Source organism: Pinus tabuliformis, chromosome 2_1 (genome assembly GCF_031772625.1).
Source record: "Pinus tabuliformis cultivar Carrire ecotype Pingquan chromosome 2_1, CPIR1, whole genome shotgun sequence".
In the NCBI taxonomy this organism is placed as follows: domain Eukaryota; kingdom Viridiplantae; phylum Streptophyta; class Pinopsida; order Pinales; family Pinaceae; genus Pinus; species Pinus tabuliformis.
In genome coordinates, this window is record NC_142299.1 from 987,539,132 (window position 1) to 987,558,681 (window position 19,550).

A 19,550-nucleotide genomic window follows, 5' to 3' on the forward strand; every position below is an offset into this window, starting at 1 on the left:
CTAGAGTTGAACTTGTCTCAAAGAATAATGGAGTGCCTTTAATTCATGTATTCCCTTTTTGTCTACCTCATCTCAAAAGTAGGACCTGTTTTTTCTACAAAATATAGCAGTTTCCAACCTTTCTGAGATCAGCGAAGCTCGTATAGAATACTACTACATTATCAACTTCGGTCTCTCAAGTTCACTTTCGCGGTTTAATAGAACGATATGGCATTGCAATGTTAATGCAGCGTAATCACCTCCTTTTAGCAGTTAGATAGATGTGTCACATAGTTGAGCATTTGCTGCCCTGTGTCACTGGAACATAACCGCCATCGTTAACCCAAGGCAGATTGATGATAGATAACGTCTTTGCTATTTGGAAGGCGTGCAATGATCCAGTATACACTGCAATAGGTGAATGAAGAGATTATTGATATAGAGAGTTCTCTTAAATGTAAACACAAATGACGTTAGAATAAAAGTATGACAAGGCCACAAACTCCATCCACAAAGTAAAACAAGCCCCAACCACCACCACCGACACACCCCCGGGGGTCCTACAAATTCATAAAATTAGACCTTTCATTGAATACTAGTGGAAGTTATACAAAGCATAAAATCAAAGGCATTGGATAAAGAACTGATCATCGCAGACTTCAGTCCAGTAGTTCAGTAACCGATATTGTAAGGGCGTAGGCCAGTGTCCACATTAAAACTTTCCATTTTATAAGCACAACTTGATAATCATCAATGATGTCATAGGCAGATCATACTCCTTAATTGCAAAATAAACACAAAAATAAGTTATTTTAAGTTAAGCGCGTAAGTCTCCAAACAATTATCGTTAGTCCGAATTTCTAACCCTTACATTAGTAATGGATTCATCTAACGAAGTTACTATGATGTCCCATATTGCATCTAAAATGCTCAGAGGTACCCCCAAGTCCCCAAATCTTATACATGAAACTGCTGTTTATTAGGAGGGTGCGGTGGGAAAAGAGTTGGGGGGATCACAAAAACAAAATAACTTCACTAATCCATTATAAAAGAAAGGCATCTCAGTGTATCTATGCAAAAATTGGAACTTGATTGATTATACCATGGTATACCACAAGCTGTCTTCTACAAAGGCAATAGTACTCAAAACACGTCCGAGACCAAAGTTCTACATCACCTTTCAACATGGGACTACCGGTAGAACCTAACAGTATTCTACCTTCAATATACTTCCCAGAAGCTAGTAACAACGTTCCCATTTTATAACAAAAGATGAGATAGGGTAATCTAATACCCCTGCTATTGGAATTGGTGGGACTAATTTCAATTTGTTGCTGCTATAGCAGATTTCTGTGACGGACCAGTTCCATGGTTGTAAACCATTTCATCACTTCTTCTACCACGTCCTCTTCCACTGTTATAGTTTCTAGGGTAGTAATTGCCTTGGTCATAGTATTGTCCACGACCACCAGAATAACTACCACCCCTGCCAGTGCGGCCTCCCCGCACATTCATGTAACCTCTCCCTCTGCCACTTCCATATCCCATTCCACGTCCACCTCTCTGCCCCTGATAACCCCTTGACGTTCCACCATTCTGGGAATAGTACTGCTGCTGATCCCTACGCTGGTATTCTGGCTGACGTTGATGCACCTCAGGTTCCAGGTCCAGCTCTTGATGGCCCTCAGGTGCAGGCTGCTGTTGTTTTTGATGTGGCACTTGAGGATGAGAAGGCAACTGCTCAGCACTTGCATGAGACTCGTGATCTAATGTAGGACTAGGGTTCTTGGGACTCTGACTGATATCACTCTACATAATGCAGAAAAAGGTAACAAGATGAGCTTCATTATGCTAGGTAGGAACGTCACTCAATTCTTGATATACTCCCACAAAAGACAAGTTACCCAGGTAAATAAAACATGTTTGTGTGTTTAGATGTGTGTGTATATGGAGAAATGTTTAACCTGTAACAATCCAAATCCCTTAAATTTACCTGTGAAACTTCAAAGGAAGAGCCGTTTTCTGCAACATATTGTGATAAGTTGTCTTCCCCAACAGAACTCAATTGATCCCCACCGCCAGCTGATGTACCAGAGTATGCTTCTGCTTGGTACAAGTTCTGCTCTGTGCCACTATGGTCCTGCACAAGTTGGTCAATTTCAATAACAAAGTAGCCAATGTTTTTCACCTATTAGGTAAAATCTCACATGATGAATACTTGACCGTAACCATAATGGATAGCAATTTCACTGGAAGTGATAATTAATACAACAGAGTAGACAGATTAGGCTTTCGGATAATACAAAATTTGACTTCAACGAGAAAACAGAGCAATATAACTTATTATGAATCAAGTGTGTATATAAATAAGGAAAAATAAAAAGAAAAACGGGAAACAACCAAATTAAAAGTTTAACAGTAGTTTGTATCCCTCCTCATGGCCAGCACATATTGTTACTGTAATGATCAGACTATGTTTCACAAGCAGTAAAAGAGAAACCAATTCATCCTCAAGGAGCGTATATTTCACAAAGCATATCTATAGAATAAAAACAATTAAAACAAGAAAATTTAAGTATAAATAAAACCAGCCAAATCCAACCTTTTATTTGTTTGCTAGCACGTCCATGACTTGCAGGACTAGCCTGTGGTCTACGAAACTGTGACCTAGAGGCATCTACGCCATCAAAATCAACTGGGGATCACACCCAGCCCAGGCCACACCAACCCTTAAAATTGCTGAATTTTTTTGGTGTCTTTCCAACTACCACAACTTGGCTGCCTTACAGAACAAAACCCTCAAAATCCAATTTCACTCACAGAATTTGACTCTAAATCCAAGTTCTTTATTATATACAGCAATGGTAGCAGATAATTGTCACTTTTTAACATATTGAACTGCAATAAATAAATTCAAACTGGAAATTCATTTCTATTGGCCAACTCAGAAATGGGCATGTATGCAATGTACAAAACCCTCCAGAACAAAAACAGTGTTAAAGAACCAAGACCACATCTACGTGCATACAAATCCTGTACTAGCAAGAACACGTTAAGTTAGATAAGTACGCAGAAAATGAACAATAAAAACATCAACATATGGATATTGGCAAAATATGTCTTGGGAAGAATCAAAATGCATCAAGAAATGTATCTGAGCCTGCTAATCTTGCCATGAAAGCTATGACTTTATCTTGAACCTCTGATTATAATATCTTAATGAATATGTCAGCAAGTAATATTTTACTAACCCAAAACAAACGACAATTATTCTATTAAATCTCTTCATTTGTCAGGTCAGAAGTTATTGAGATTTTCTTAATGCTTGTATGAAAGCTGGGAAAGTAGAAACAGATTCAAAGTAAATCCAGTTGTAATGATTAAGAATGTGCAGCAGATTCAATACCGACAAAGTTACAGTGATTCATAAAGAGTTAAGAAATTATAGAGAAACTGAAGTCAACAAAAATCGAGAAGTTCTTTATACTCGTCTTGCAGTGAACATGTTAAAATTGGCAACTAGGGCCAAATTCCACCATGGGACAGCTCATATGATGGAGATGATTATTGCATTGGATTCCTCTTTTCGAGAGGTCCAATTTTGATATAAAGATCATCTCATTCTGACAAAGCAGAAATGGAATTTTGAATTTATTCTCTCTCATGCACAAATTGTCAAGGTCGGCCCCACTCAAATGAAGGCTCAAGGAGCCCAATGGACATGTCTCCTCACCCTCAACAAATTGTGAATTGTATAAATAGGAGTGACCTCTCTCCTCATTTGGACATCACTCGCTCACACATCCTTCTCTCCTCACATCAGATTGGTTCTTACAGCTTGGGTTCCAAAACATCTCGTCCAAGATGTCCTCATGGACACCTTGATCCGTCCCACTGTTCTATATGGCTCAGAGATTTGGGGACCATCTTTACTTGAGTTGGATTGGACTTCAGTTGAGAGAGTCCAGATTCTTCTTCTCCGCCACATCATTAATGCAAACAGACAGTACCTCAGCACATCATCCTTGCAGATTTTGGAGCTCAGCCCTTTCAGCTTGAGACAGTCTTCAGTTTGGTCTCATTCTTGCATCGTGTCCAAGGATTTGCACACTCGAGTAGGGACCGTTACCCTACTTGGCAAATTGCTCTTCTGAGACTATTGACCCTTCTACTCCCTCGGGCCGAGCGAGATGTTGGTTTACAGGGGTTTCAGATCTTTTAGAGTCAGTGGGCATTCAGTTGGATCGTCTCCCTACTTTCCGATATTTCTTGGATGCTCCTAGTCACCTTCTACCTACTAGACAGAGGTTGAACAAGATCATCAAGGAGGACATCTATAGACAATTCGTCCATGTCACCTGGGGCAACCCTTTGGGAGGGTTGCGCCCAAAGATGGCCTTCTACGCTGAACACTTCTTGGAGTTGAGCGACGGGCTCATTATTCAACTCCAGTATACGTTTCACCACTGGATGCATGCTCTTCGCATTCCTCTAGGCCAGTTCAGAGTAGGTTCTCATAGACTTCGAGTAGAGATGAACCACCAAATTGATAGACCAAACAAACTTTGCCAAGTATGTCATTTACAAGAAGTAGAGACCGAGGTGCACTTCATTTTTGGTTGCCCTATCTACTACGAGATCAGAGGAAGGTTCCATTGCTTGTTCAGAGACTCTCAGAACCTTGCAGACTTTTTCAGGGATCCCAATCAGATATGTTTGGCCCTATATATGCACGAGTATCTCAAGTTCCGAGCGCATATTCTTCAGCCTCCCATCAGACCAACCCCCACACAGAGGATCACGATATTTTCAGGGTACCTTCATACAGGGGCACAAAGGGACTGATTGACACTGTTTCATATCCAGACTCTAGATCAGTGGGACCTCACCCCACCACAGGAGATCTCAGCAACAAATTCTTCTCGAATCCATCCCTGGGAGACAGACTAGGTCCTCCGAACCTTAGCAGTGCACGAACTCCTATGGACAACAATTTAGTGGACACTCTGCACCTCCCACTGGCCCTTCATCGAGCCAACAAACTTTGCGGAGTTTTTCTTTTCAGTGTTCTTCAGTCAACCTTAGATGTTAGGAGAGATGGGTTTGACCCTCAGACCCATTAGCCCCTGGATCTTCTCCGTCAAGGCATTCCATACATTGTATCTTTTATGTCCCTGCATTGTGCCTTTTATATCCACGCATTGTATTTTTTTTTATAGGAGACCATTTGGTTTTCCCACATTGTATGGACATCATTGTTCTCAACAATCCCTGTGACCTACTTTGTGGTCATTAGTTGGACATAAATACTAAGTTACCAAGATATGGATACAAATCTGGATACGGATCCATTGGTTTTTTGAAAAGCCAAGATCCGGATACGGAGAGGATATGGCAAGTACAAAAAAATATAATAATATTTTTTATATTTTATAAAACATGGTTCTAAATCAAAGCCATTACTAAGTCACAACATTAGAATTAAATCATTAGATAATTTATGAATCTAAACACTGAAATGATGCATGTTGCCTCATACAAAAATGATAGTAGTAACACAAAAATGAGTGTCTGAGTGGTCACTCTACTAATATGATAATATAAAGTAGGTGCATACCAACACACCTATTTTAATTCGCATGTGCCTTCATCCTAATTTATGATCCATTTGGAATACTATTGCATTCACTACATCTCCATTTGTATGGACCATCCCAAATATTAATAGAACTATAATTAAAACTATATATAAATTAAATATATGTTTTTAAAATTATAAATTACACATTAATAAAAGAAAGAAAAATTGTAAGCTTGGTAGGACTCTCTGATTTTCGAGTTTACATGTCCATTATTCACCTCGCTACGGGAGGAGGGTAGCCCAAGATTTGAACCCAAGACTTCTAATTCAGTGAGACTTCATTTCCATAGTCACTGCCACTTGAGCTACCCCAGGCAGACTTACTACACATTAATAAATTAAACGTGTATAAATTAAATATTAATAATATTCAATTTATAATATAAATTAAATATATTAATATTTAATATTATACTAAATAATATTGTTAATATTTAATATTATATTTGATTTATAATCAACATTATAAATTAATTCCCACGATCGGGGTGACAGAGGATGTAATGCGCCATAATGGCGATGTCAAAAGTAAGGAGCGAGGACGAGCCATTGCAGTCCGCATGAGAGCAAACATGTACGTGGAGAGCTACCGTCGATCGGTTAAGAGAGGTGGCAAAGGGAATGTCCGGCCGACAAGAGGTGGGAAGGACAGTGACGACGGCACGACGAGACAGTAGGGTGGTGGCAAGCGAGAGTATGTAAGGAGTAGTAAGGCAGAGGGGAAGGGTAGAAGGAGAGGGAGAGGAAGGAGCGGGACGAGGGAGCCTAGCAATATACCAACGCGCAGGGATCGTTTCACCGGATATGTAAATTGTCGTCTCTCCATAATTGATTTTGCCTTATGTAGAATGTTGGGGGGTGTTAGAACCAGGGGCAGGGGGGAGAAAGAAGGTCCTGCCGAGGGAATTCAGATGAGTAACAAGTCCGGGCCTCAGGGAATGGAAGAGCCTGAGAGTTGGGCTTCGAAGCAGGCGAAGGGTAAGGGCATAGTCATTGACAATAAGAGGAAGGAGGAGCTAATAGCCTGTGAAACAAAGAGAGCCAGTGAGAGGGGCAGAGAGGATGTGCAGGTGGCGAGTCGGGAAAGAGTTACCAGGCAGGGAGGCCGGGTAGGGGAAGTAAACCTGGGGCGAGCAAGAAAGCAGGAATGGGAGGGCGACCCAAAAGAGAACCCTGGCAAGATGCTAAAGCCATCCCAGGAGGAGATCTCTGACGGGTCAGAGAAGGAAACCAATTTGCATGGGAGGAGGGGAGACAGTTCTGAGACTATGGTAAATGGCTTTACCATGCTGAGGAACTCTCGAACCGGGGAACGCAGAACCATAGCGGGGGATCGTGCAGGTAAAGGAGAGCCTGGTACCAAAAATTTGAGCGAGGAAAAAGTAGAAGGGAATAGGGAGAGAGGAGAGGATAATTCCCCGGGAGACCTGGGTATAGGAAAATGCAACCACAAACAGCGAAATCCTGAGTGGATGGGTATTTGGACTGAAGATGATTTTATCCTAACCCACTACTGTTCGTCCTGTGAACAGATAGAGGGTAGCAGGGAGATGGCACGGGCAAGACGTGATCGTGTTCGAGGTCGTGGTCGAGGCCGTCGGGGACGGTCAAACATTCGCCTAGGGCCTCAGAGCAATAACACCCCTAGCAAACGGAGAGGTCGATGCCCAATGGACAAGACCATACAAGAAGCGGCCAGCGCTTATATGAGAAACACAGACGAAGGTATCAGAGAAATAATTGACGAAATGGAAGAGAACGTGAAGGAAGAAGAGTCCGAGGAGGAGATGGAAGAGTGGAGGGATATGGTATCAGACCCGAGCAACACAAGAGGCAGAATGTCTCAATTCAAGCAAACGTTGCACCTATATTGGCTCATGAAGAGGCTGCTCTGCAAGGCAGTTGAGCAAGTATCAATGGGCATGGCTCTAATAACCAGGGACATGCCTGACTACAAAAAAAACTTGCAGACCATTCAATTCCAACTCTGCAAACAAGACATGAGAATGGACCGAATAGAGAGACACATCCCCAGTATAGCGAACAGGAGACCAGTGCATGGAGGATCAGCAGCGGACCCAACAATGGTAGACCCAGACCAGGACGAACAGGAAAAGTAGACTGAGTTTTTTGTTCTCAGATCAGTACTGTGTCTTTTTTAGCAGAAGGTTTCTTTATATTTATGCATGGTCATAGGAACAGTAGATAAAAACTCTATTTTCAATAGTTCGGTTTACATAGCATGGTTAGAAAGACTTCAGACATACCAATTTTGGATGGCTTATGTTATATATAGGTGGCCAAAAAGCTTGGTTTCCCACTGGGCAAGTTGAGGTCACCTATGGTTAGTAAGTGTACTCAACTTGTGTTTTATAAATAGAAAAGGATCTACCTAAACTTACCAAAAAAATACATTATAAATTAATTTAAATGAAATATTAATAATACTATATATTGATTATAATAAAAAATTAGTTAAAATTGCATGCACAAATATTAATATAAAATTATAAATTAACAAAACTTAATAAAACAACTTGCCGTATGAAATATTAATAATACTATATATTGAATATAATAAAAAATTAATTAAAATTGCATGCATAAATATTAATATAAATTACTAGAAAAAAAAATAATAACACAACTTGTCGCCAATGCCTACAAGGCCCCCTCTAGCCGGCGTCACCGTTGCTGTCTTGCCCACGGCCCCGACCAAGATATTGACACCCCGACCACACTACCTCTTGCAATGTGTTGCCGCCCCAACCACGGGACGATTTTTGCTTACACGCATTGCCTTAATCAGAGCTTGCCTGATCTACCGCAAACCAAGAGGGTGGGTAGGATTCTTAGCATAAGACTTCTGATAGGTTCGAAGGCAAGCTTATAAAATCCTCAGAAGGCGGCGTGCCTAACCAATCCAATCTGTGCTTTGGCAACAACTTTGCCAAGCGAGATAGTGGTTAGCAGCTTGTTTACGTAGTCGCCATAGTAGTGTACACCAGTGGTAGTTGCTGGTCTTATGGCGCTCGACTAGGCAACCTCCCACAGTACACTATCAACACCCATTCCATCTCCAAAACCATCAAATCTACCACCAAACTAGTTATAAATCGTCTCCTAAATACAAGGCCAGGTTTTATTTGACATTGAAACGCCACATTGGTGGATCATACGTCAATCCACGCAGATCCGGATCCGGATCCAGTTTGGATGCAAGGCTCTGTGTTTCCTTCTCTTGACCCCTGCGAATCCGGTAACTTGGCATAAATATAATTATCTTATCTTATTTCTCTCTCACACATGTGGTAGGAAGCCAAAAATTTCAGAGGGTAGACCAGCATTCACCAGGGGTTGTTTGATTGTCTTTGACTGCATTTTTCTGGGCAAAATTCCTATCTCTTGAGGACGCATTCTCTGGCATAGAAACAGAAGCATTTGGGGCAATTTGACTTGTGTTGAACACAGGATTGTTTGACCGCAGCATTGATTGAAGTTTGACCAAGTTTGACCACGGTTGGTTGGACTGTTTAGAGTTGACTTTGACCCTTCTTGAAGGCCGAATTGGACTGCTATTGACCGAGCTGCTTGGAGGAAGTTTTGTTGTTGATTTGACCATCGTTGACTTCTTGATTAAGGTTGCAATTGACTACGATTGACTGCTGATTTTGACATGGTTGTTTTGACTGTGTATTGGGCAAGTAAATTTGATCCATGTATTCTCCCTCTCTATTGAACTATTGAATAATAATAAGAAGATTTGATCAATGAGTTTTACCCACATTGGGGTTTTTCCTTGGCATCTGCCAAATCTTGTGTCTTCTTGTCTCGACTTGTCTTGTGGACACATTTTTATGTTCTATCTGCATTTACTATCAATGTGATTAAGTTAATGTGATTACTATTGGAAATAATTGGAAATTGTCATTGGGTTGCTAAAGGAACATTGAAGTAAATTGTGCTAAAGCATACATAGAACATGTCATTGTTATCTAAAATTAACATGATTTCAGAGCTTGGGTGAGGACAAAGCCCAAGCAAGAGTGAGGGAAAGCAATCACTAAGGGAAGTTGTTAGACAAGAACTTGGAACTAGTCCCAATGACGACTACATCTTCAAATCGGAGGCCAAGCTTAAGGACAAATCCGACTATCATGCATGGAAGATGTCTCTAGATTTGACTTTAGAAGAAAATGATGTTATGGACTATGTCAAAGGAAGACTGGAGGAGCCTCCTTCAAGTGCACCCACTTCTGCAAAAACAAAGTACAAGAAAGGTGAGGTTAAAGCTATGAAAATTATTGTTGATTCTATTCACAAGCCTTTAGTTGCCTATATTTCAGATTTGGAAACATCTAAGGAAGATGTACGACGATCTGATTGGGATGTTCAAAGTAAATAATGCAAATCAAGTTCTCTTTCTCAAGAACAAGTTGAAAGACATCAAGATGGATAGAGGAGAATTCATTCAATCCTACTTCATGAGGATTATCGAAATCAAGAATGATCTCCTATCTATTGGAGAATTTATTGGTGCAGGGAGCTCACTCTTATTGCACTCGAAGGCCTTACAAGAGAATGGGATGTGTTTAACATTGGCATCCTCAACAATGACAAGATTCAGGGATTTGATGGAATATTGGTTAGATGCACTCAAGAAGAAATAAAGATGATGGAAAGAGACAAGCCCTCAAATGAAAACAATCCTATCGCCTTCTCCACTCAAGGGTTCAATTCGGGATTCAAAGAAGGGAGACAAGGGAGATGCTTCAATTGTAACAAGCTTGGCCACTTTGCTAGAGAGTGTCCTCACAGGAAGGATACTCCAAGAGATGGTAACAACAACTACAAGGGCAATGGCAATCAAAGGAACAACAGATTCAACAACAAAGGAAAGAGGAATGCTCCCACTGCTCGAAATGGAAATGGTTGTCCTCCTAAGAAGTCAAGAAACTCCAAGTACGAAGAAGTTAATGTTGTAAAAATAAAATAGAATTTTACCTTATTTTGTCCCTCACCACTAACTCTCCTCCGAATACAGGGATCATTGGTTGATTGATAGTGGTGCCTCAAGGCACTTCACTGGGTACAAGGAGGCCCTCTCAAACTTGATTGAAAAGAAGACTAATATGGAGATTATACTTGGGGATAATGCCACTTATCCCGTAAAAGGAATTGGGATTGTTACTCTTCACTTAAATCAAGGTCAAACCCTTCATTTACAAGAAGTGTTGTATGTACCTGATCTGAAAAAAAACCTAGTCTCTTTTTCTACAATGGAAGATAAAAGTTTCAAGGTAACATTCATTGATGGGAAGGTTCGTGTTTGGCAAAGGAACCCCAAAGATGCATTTACACTTGGATTTAGGGTTGAAGGTCTCTATCAAGTTGGAGGAAGTCCATTGGGAGCTATGACTTGTGATAATTCTCTTCGATCCGAATTATGGCACCGAAGATTTGCTCAAGTTCATTATAAAGTCTTACCTGATGTAAGGAAGATGGTCACAGGTATGCCCGAATTCAACTTAGATCATGAAGGAGTGTGTCAGGGTTGTGCCGCTAGAAAACATACAAGGGGACCATTCCCCTCAAGTCAAAGTCAAACTACTGATATTCTTCAATTCATCCATTCTGATCTATCAGTTATGTTGCATGTAACATCTTTGGGTGGATATTCGTACTATGCAATACATCTTTGGGTGGATATTTGTACTATGCAATTTTTGTGGATGACTTCTCTCGCAAAACATGGATCTATTTCTTGAAGAAGAAGGATGAAACATCCAAACGGTTCTTTCAAAGCCTTGGTCAAGAATCAAACAGGGAAAAAGATCAAAATATTGAGGATCGATAATGGGACCAAATATGAGTCAAATGAATTCAATGACTATTGTAGAGAAGTTGGCATTAAGAGGGAGACCACTATTATATATACTCCTGAGCAAAATGGAGTTGTCAAAAGGAAGAATTGAACTATCATAGAAGCCACTCGTGCCATGCTTCATGACCACGGCCTACCAAAGTTCTTATGGGGAGAAGCTGCCAACATTGTTGTGTATGTTCAAAATAGATGCCCACATCAAGCATTGGACTTCAAAACCCCCAAAGAAGTTTTCACTAGTAAGAAACTTGATGTTTCTCGTTTTAGAATTTTTGGTTGTGCCGTATATTTTCATGTGCCAAAAGAGAAAAGAAACAAACCAGATGCATCTGGGAAGAAAGGAACGTTTGTGGGCTACAGTTAAACTTCGAAGGCATATAGAATTTATGTGCTTGGTCAAAGAGAAGTGGAAATAAGTCATGATATCACTTTCGATGAAGATTTTGCCCTTAGAAAAGTCTGAAATCTTCCTATCCCTAAGAAGGACAATGATGTTGATGCAGGAAAGCAAGATGAATATTCGACGGATGATCTGATGCCCAATGTTTAAGGTCCGATGGATCCCATTGATCCACCTTCTAGTGAGCCCTCTACTTCAAGAAAAAAACCTGTGGCTCAAAGATACTCTTGAAGACGCTGAGAAACAAATTGCACCGAGGAGGAAATTTCGTGAAACTAAGAAGCCGAATAGGTACCAAGGGTACTTAGCTGCCATGAGTACCATTGTACAATCTGAACCTTGTACATTCGAAGAAGTCGTGAAACACCAAGTCTGGAAGGATGCAATGAACAAGGAATATGAGTCGATCATGAAGAATGATGTCTGGGATGTGGTTCCTAGACTCAAGGACAAGTCAGTGGTCACTTCAAAATGCTCTACAAGATCAAACATGGAGTTGATGGGAAGTTCAAGGCCAGATTCGTTGCTCGTTGCTTCTCTCAAAAGGAAGGAGTAGACTATGATGAGATATTTGCACCAGTTGCCTGATATACCACCATTCTTTCGATCATAACCCTCGCTGCCTCGCAAGGATAGAGCCTACACCAAATGGATGTCAAAACTGCATTCTTGCATGGCTCGCTTAAAGAGGAAGTCTATGTCAAACAAGCCAAGGGATTTGAAGTTCAAGATCGTAAGACACGTGTGCAAGTTGAAGAAAGCCCTCTATGGGTTGAAGCAAGCCCTCAAAGCTTGATATGAGAGGATTGATAGCTATCTTATGAAGCTGGGATTTACAAGAAACGATGTTGACCCAAACATATACTTCAAGGTTGAAAAGCATGGGCCTCTCTTTATGGTCCCTTATGTGGATGATCTCTTTCTGACAGGTGATGACCCTCTCATTCATTAATGCAAGAGGGAGTTGGCTTCCAAATTCGAGATGAAGGACTTAGGACTGATGCACTATTTCCTAGGACTAGAGGCCTAGCAAAAGCCAAATGAGATTTTCCTTTCTCAAGGAAAATACATTGTGAAGTTGCTTGAGAGATGTGGGGTGGTGGATTGCAAGTTTGTATCTACTCCAATGGACCTCAACTTCAAGAAGCTAAGTGGAGGCATTGTTGGGGCCCGAATTAGCTAACCCTTCTAAGTATCGACAACTTGTGGGGGCCCTGATGTTCCTGGTCAACTCTCGTCTTGACATATGCTTCATTGTGAACACGTTGAGTCGAATTTCTGGTCGAGCCTCATCACATTCATTGGATTGCTGCTAAGAATCTCGTGAGATATCTCTGAGGCACAATCCACTATGGTCTGAGATACACTGTCGGGAATTTGAGGCTACAAATGTTGATTGGGTTGGCAGTGTGGTGGATATTAAGAGCAAATCTGGGCGTTGCTTCTCATTGGGGTCTGCTTCAATATCTTGGAAGAGCGGGAATTAGAAATCAGCTGCTTTAAGCATTGTCAACGCTGAATACATTGCTACGAGTATCCCTGTTGTGAAGTTGTTTGGTTGAGGAAGCTCTTCAGTGAGATAAAAATGAGCACGTGTTGGATACCACCGTGATCTTCTGCGACAACCAAAGTGGGGTTCGCCTTTCAAAGAATCTCATATTCCACGACTACTCCAAGCACATTGATATCAAGTACCACTTTATCTGGGATACAATACAACAGGGAGCAATAAGGATTCAACACATTAGGACAAATGAGCGCGTCACAAACATTGGGGAAGGTCAAATTCTAAACCTTCTAAGAGACTTGGAGTCGTGGAAAGACCTATGAGGGTCTCGTATGAGTTGGACACTGAGCACTAAGAGCTCCTAGGGGCTTGGGGTACTTCTTGGAGCTATGAGCAACCATAAGATGAGTGGTTCACCTTCTCCTATGGCATATGAGCAATATGAGTGGTTCACCTTCTCTTGTCGATGCTCTACCACACATCCTACCCATGAGTCTGAGACGCATGGGAAGTACTTCTCATCTGGCCAATGAGTTGGGAAAAGTGGTTGAAGACCATAACACTACCAATGGGCGCATCGTGAACTGTGGTACTCCCTATGACTAAGATGCATGGTGTTCAACAACTTGGTCTGGGATCAAGGGCTGACTTTTGTCAGTGGAGAGTCGTAAGGTCTTGTGACTCACTCTTGATCACTTCTTCATTATTACTTCATGGTTCAACGGAGCAAAGCATAACAGTGATGACAAAGATGGTACATGATGACAGGATGGCATGATGATGACAGATGGATTAAGTGGAATTCTCCCTAGTTGAGAGGGAGCGTTAAAATTGGCAACTAGAGCCAAATTCCACCTTGAGACAGCTCATATGATGGAGATGGTCATTGCATTGGGTTCCTCTTTTCAAAAGGTCCAATTTTGATATAAATATCATCTCATTCTGACAAGCAGAAATGGAATTTTGAATTTATTCTCTCATGCATAAATTGTCAAGGTCGGCCTCAGTGAAATGTAGGCTCAAGGAGCCCAATGGATGTGTGTCCTCACCCTCTCTCCTCATTAGGCGTCACTCACTCACACATGCTTCTCTCTTCTCACATCATATTGGTTTGTACAGCTTGGGTTCTTCTCTCTCTCTCGCACGTGTGGCAAGAGGCCAAAAATTTCAAAGACAAGTACAAGCCGAAATTTCGTAGTTCAGACCAGTGTTGACCAAGGATTGTTTGACGACGTTTTTCTAGGCAGAATTCCAATCTCTTAAGGCCGCATTCTCTAGCACAGAAACAAAGGCATTTGGGGTAGTTTGACTTGCATTGACCGCAAGATTGTTTGACCGCATTCACTGAAGTTTGACTGAGTTTGACTAAGGTTGGTGGACTATTTAAAGTTCACTTGACCCTTCTTTAAGGTCGAATTGGACTATTGTTGACCAAGCTGCTTGAAGGAAGTTTTGTTGTTGATTTGACCAGCGTTGACTTTCTAGTTAGGGCGGCAGTTGACTACTATTGACTACTGATTTTGACAGGGTTGTTTTGATTATGTATTGGGCAAGTAAATTTGATCTATGTACTCTCCCTCTCTGTTGAACTATTGAATAATAATAAGAAGAAGATTTGGTCAAAGGGTTTTCCCCACATTAGGGTTTTTCCCTGGTATCCGCCAAATCTTGTGTCCTCTTGTCTTGGCTTGTCCTTTATACATGTTTTTATGTTCTATCTACATTTACTGTCAATGTGATTAAGTTAATGTGATTGCTACTGGAAATAATTGGAAAACATCATTGGGCCGCTAAAGGAACATTGAAGTAAATTGTGTTAGAGCATACATAGAACATACCATTGTTATCTAAAATCAACAGAACAATAGTCCAAAAGTTCTTTATACTCGTCTTGCATTTTGAGAGCTGAACGGTAGAACAAGTCACCATCATTGACAAAGATATTATTCAATATGGGATAAATGAAGAGAGAAATTTTATGACTATGATAACAAATGCAACTATAACAACAAAAATCAAAAGTTTTGGAATGACACCCTTCGCACACACAATTGACCACCATCTAGCCTTCGATCTCCCTCAAGACTACACAATGATGAGATGAGACTCTGATGACAGATACCTTCTATCATAATCACAATTGTATTTTGTCCAACGAAGGGGGCTCCATTCGCACACAACAACCACCATGTAGCCTTCCCTCCCTCCAAAAAGGGCAAATGTACTATTCCACCACAGACCATTGTTCCCATGGATAAAAAGTTGTTTGATGAAAACAACAAACTTCTTCCCCAAAAGAAAAAACTAACCACACCATTGTTCCACTCCATGCCTAAACAACTTTTAAAGAGAAATAATGCCTCCTCAAAACAAATAATTGTTTAACCCTTTCCTAGAGAAGGGGTGTCTTTAAAGCATTGATAGACAGGTCCATCTGAAAGTAAACTCATAATTAGGATGTCACCATGCCAAATTAAAATCCTCAAAATTTGGATGTAAAATCATGTCCCAAACCGAGTCCCTATCCCAAGTTTTTCCCATGCACCTCTCATCACATTTTGACTACAGATTTATAAACTTGTTCAACAAGCCATTTACAAGTTCCAGCCTTGTTCGTCTCAGTCTGAATTCCATGAGCATAGTGTTAGCCTATCCAAGCAATAGAGTCTAATATGACCTTTAAGAGTAGTTAAACAATGTTAAGCTCCATCACTTTATAAATACCTTGTATATCATTTCAAAATGTCACAAAACGCCATGCAAGTGAGTTGTAAGAATCAAAATTACATTTATCATTATGGGCAATTATCGCAGGGAAATTTAAATTATCAACAATATCACGGAAATTATCAGGAAACTTAAAAAATACAAAAATAATCATTTTTTTTAATTTTTAAAGTTTAAACTTCTAAAATGACATCAGCATCAAACAAACACATCGCTACATAAATATGAAAATTAAATTGATGTATAAGATTTCAAGTCAAATATCAATATTGAAATATGATATTTGTCTCGAGTCATAAGATCTCATAGAATGGGACAAAAAATCATAGCAAAACAAAAATAAATGTATCTCATAAGATGAGGCATGGCAATGAGAATACCATATTTCCCCTTGTTTACTTGATGGAAAACGGTGAGAACATCCTCAACAATGTTATCACAGCGAGACCAAAAGATTGGTTGATCAAAAAATACATATAATATTCAATCTTTGAAATGAACATATTCATGTGCATATGAGTCGAAATTATTATACACAAATATGCAAAAATTCTCATGTATATAGCGAAGGTGCATATAGCCAAAATATCATTGAGTGCAACCCATCTTTGAATCAAAATAGATCAATAGAGGGTTTGCATGGCCTCTGAAAGACAAAAAATCATGCTACAACAAATAGCTACATAACATCAAAATCACTGCCTATATTGGGATCCATCTCATCAAGACCCCCCCCCAAAGCATTAAAATAAGATAGAAAAGGCTTCGCATCCTAATCATTGATTTTGCTCGAGTGAAGTGTACATTTTTACTAGAGTCATGAAGGAGTAGCTCAACAATCAATGTCATTGACATCGAGGTACATAGAGTGCTCAAAGATCTTGAATAATGTTAGCTCCATACCTTCATACATCATAAAATCTAGTAGAAATGTTGCAATCCTGCCAATCATAATATCCTAAAAACTGTTAAGTCTCCTAGAGTTTGAGTGGGATTTAAAATTCTGTTTTTTCTATATGAAATCCAATGAGGTCAAAACCACTCTCAAGCATCCTAAACCAATTAACTACTAGGGTATGTATCCTTATGAGATGAATCATGGGAAATGAAAACAATAGACTTTTAAGATATTAGGTAATTTATTATTCTTAACCATGATATTTCTATTATATATTTTGTTCTTCGATTTTTACCATAATTTTTGGTTTCGACTTTTTATAGCATGGTCATTTTCTTAATTTAATTTACTCGATTTTTAATAATTTTTCTTTGATTATTTGGATTCATTTTTAAATTATCAATTAATATGCTTTTTGAACATTATATATATATATATATATATATATATATATATATATATATATATATATATATATAAAATTTCATTTGTTTATTCCCATCATTGTTTATTAATCTAGTCTTTTCATTTAAATGATTTATTTTTTTGTTTTTATATATGTTTAGCTAAGTCACATGACACGAGGACACAGAGGACACGTAAATACGAGGTATTCAATACGAAACGCAGCGACCTGGAAACAGGACACGGGGGACACGTTTTATATATATTTAATAAAATATATATATATATATATATATATACCGAAATATAGTTTTTTATCCATATTAAATTGCAGGTTGCAGCTTATCTAATCAAATTAAAATATAATTACTTCTCAAAGTTCATAGTTCACTTTAAAAAAATAAATAGAATCAAATTTACAACTTACAAGCACATAAGAAACTAAGTAGTAACTTAGTAAGTACGTACTACTAATTATAAATTTAGAACTTAGATATTAAAACCATAAAATGCAGATTTTCCATTAAGTCATCAAAATCAAAATGTATCACTGTTCAGTGTTTAAGGCTAAAACTTATTCTGACATTAGAAAGGGAACAAAGATTAACACATTTACAGGTCTTCAGTGATTCCCTCCTAATTATAATATGGATGAGGAAGGAGTATGTACTATGTAACAAGAAACTTCACTTTGCAAACTCTCTTTGATAAGACACGGACATTAGAAGCAACTTTTTCATATATCACATTCAAGCACGTCTACAGGGAGTGAAATTAGGAAGCTGATGGTGGACTATCAAAGGATGGACTGAACCTCGCCAAAGGAGAACGGATTATAATGGACAGACAAGATCATCATATCTCTGTTTACTCCTGTGCAACTTTTTTAAAGCCTTTTTATATTTTCATACTGCGGAACTTAATGTAATATTCTGACTTTTAGATGTATAAGGACACTGTCGTTTTTGCTTTTGAGGGCCAACGGCCTATGCTCGGACCAGATACTTATCTCTGATAATATCCTTTTCTGTCAATGTCATTGGATGATATACTCCTGATCAGCATGAAGGAACATTACCATGTAAAAATGTAGAATATAAAACCATGTTTTTTTTCAATACGTATTCAAAACATCGAAATATGTTAGGGCAACGTATTCTATGTACAAAATACGCGTATTCAAAATTTATGACACGAATGGAAAACGTCGAATACGTATTCGATTTTTATGACACGTTAAAAATCGTATTGGACACGTATTAGGGCCGTTTTCGTGTCCAATACGTAAAATACGGGACACGGGACCCTAGGGGACGTGTCCTGTGACTTAGATGTTTAGGTTTTTAGTTCATTGTGAATTAGTTTTTAATGTATTAATCTCCTTATTAATCTTGACCTTAATTTATTCTTTTATTCATTATTATATATTACTCTTTATTTTTTAACATATTTTGTTGGACTTTTAATAGAATGGTCCTTGTCTCTTCATAATTTAATTTATTTTTATATTTTTTCTTTGAATATTTGCATTCATTATTTAATTTATAAATTAATATGCTTTTGACATTAGTCAAAATATTCTTTGATTAATCTTTATTAATAAAAGATATTTTATTATTCAGAATTTACTGTTATATTCCAACAATTGGAAATATTTTTTCTGCATCGCTGTCATTATTTTCACGATGAACCACACTAGGTGGTTTGAAACACATCAACACAATATTTCTCCTGTGATTTTTACCAAAAGATCTTCATTATAAACAATAGCTTTCCCCTTGTTTACTCAATGGAAATTGTCAAACTATACTCGCATCTCAATCCCCTCACTCAATTTTAAAAAAAACTGGGTTAAAAAGGAAAAAATGCTAATAAGTTGAAATTGATAGAGAAAGGGCGATAATTTTGAATTTATGGTGATAAGTACCTAAATTAGCTCAATAATTTCAAAAAAGTAGAATACCACGATAATTACTGCTGATATTATCACCAAGGTTTATTTTGGCAATATTATCGTGATAACTGCAACACCAAACACAGTGCTAAATACAAGAATTGGTCAAATCAAATGATAATGGCGGCTACCAATAATGATCTCTCTGGGCAAAA

The 19,550-nt window shown here is 38.8% G+C and overlaps 1 pseudogene across 1 annotated transcript in view; it reads right to left on the reverse strand.

Moving 5' to 3' along the window:
* Nucleotides 1-1,048: 1,048 nt before the first annotated feature.
* Nucleotides 1,049-19,550, reverse strand: part of LOC149203940 (uncharacterized) — a 44,187-nt pseudogene continuing 25,685 nt past the window's right edge. The window contains exons 3-4 of the transcript XR_016253986.1: nucleotides 1,973-2,119; nucleotides 1,049-1,788 (exon numbers count right to left, since the gene is read on the reverse strand). The product of XR_016253986.1 is annotated as an uncharacterized LOC149203940 (transcript). The remainder of the gene's footprint in view (nucleotides 1,789-1,972; nucleotides 2,120-19,550) is intronic.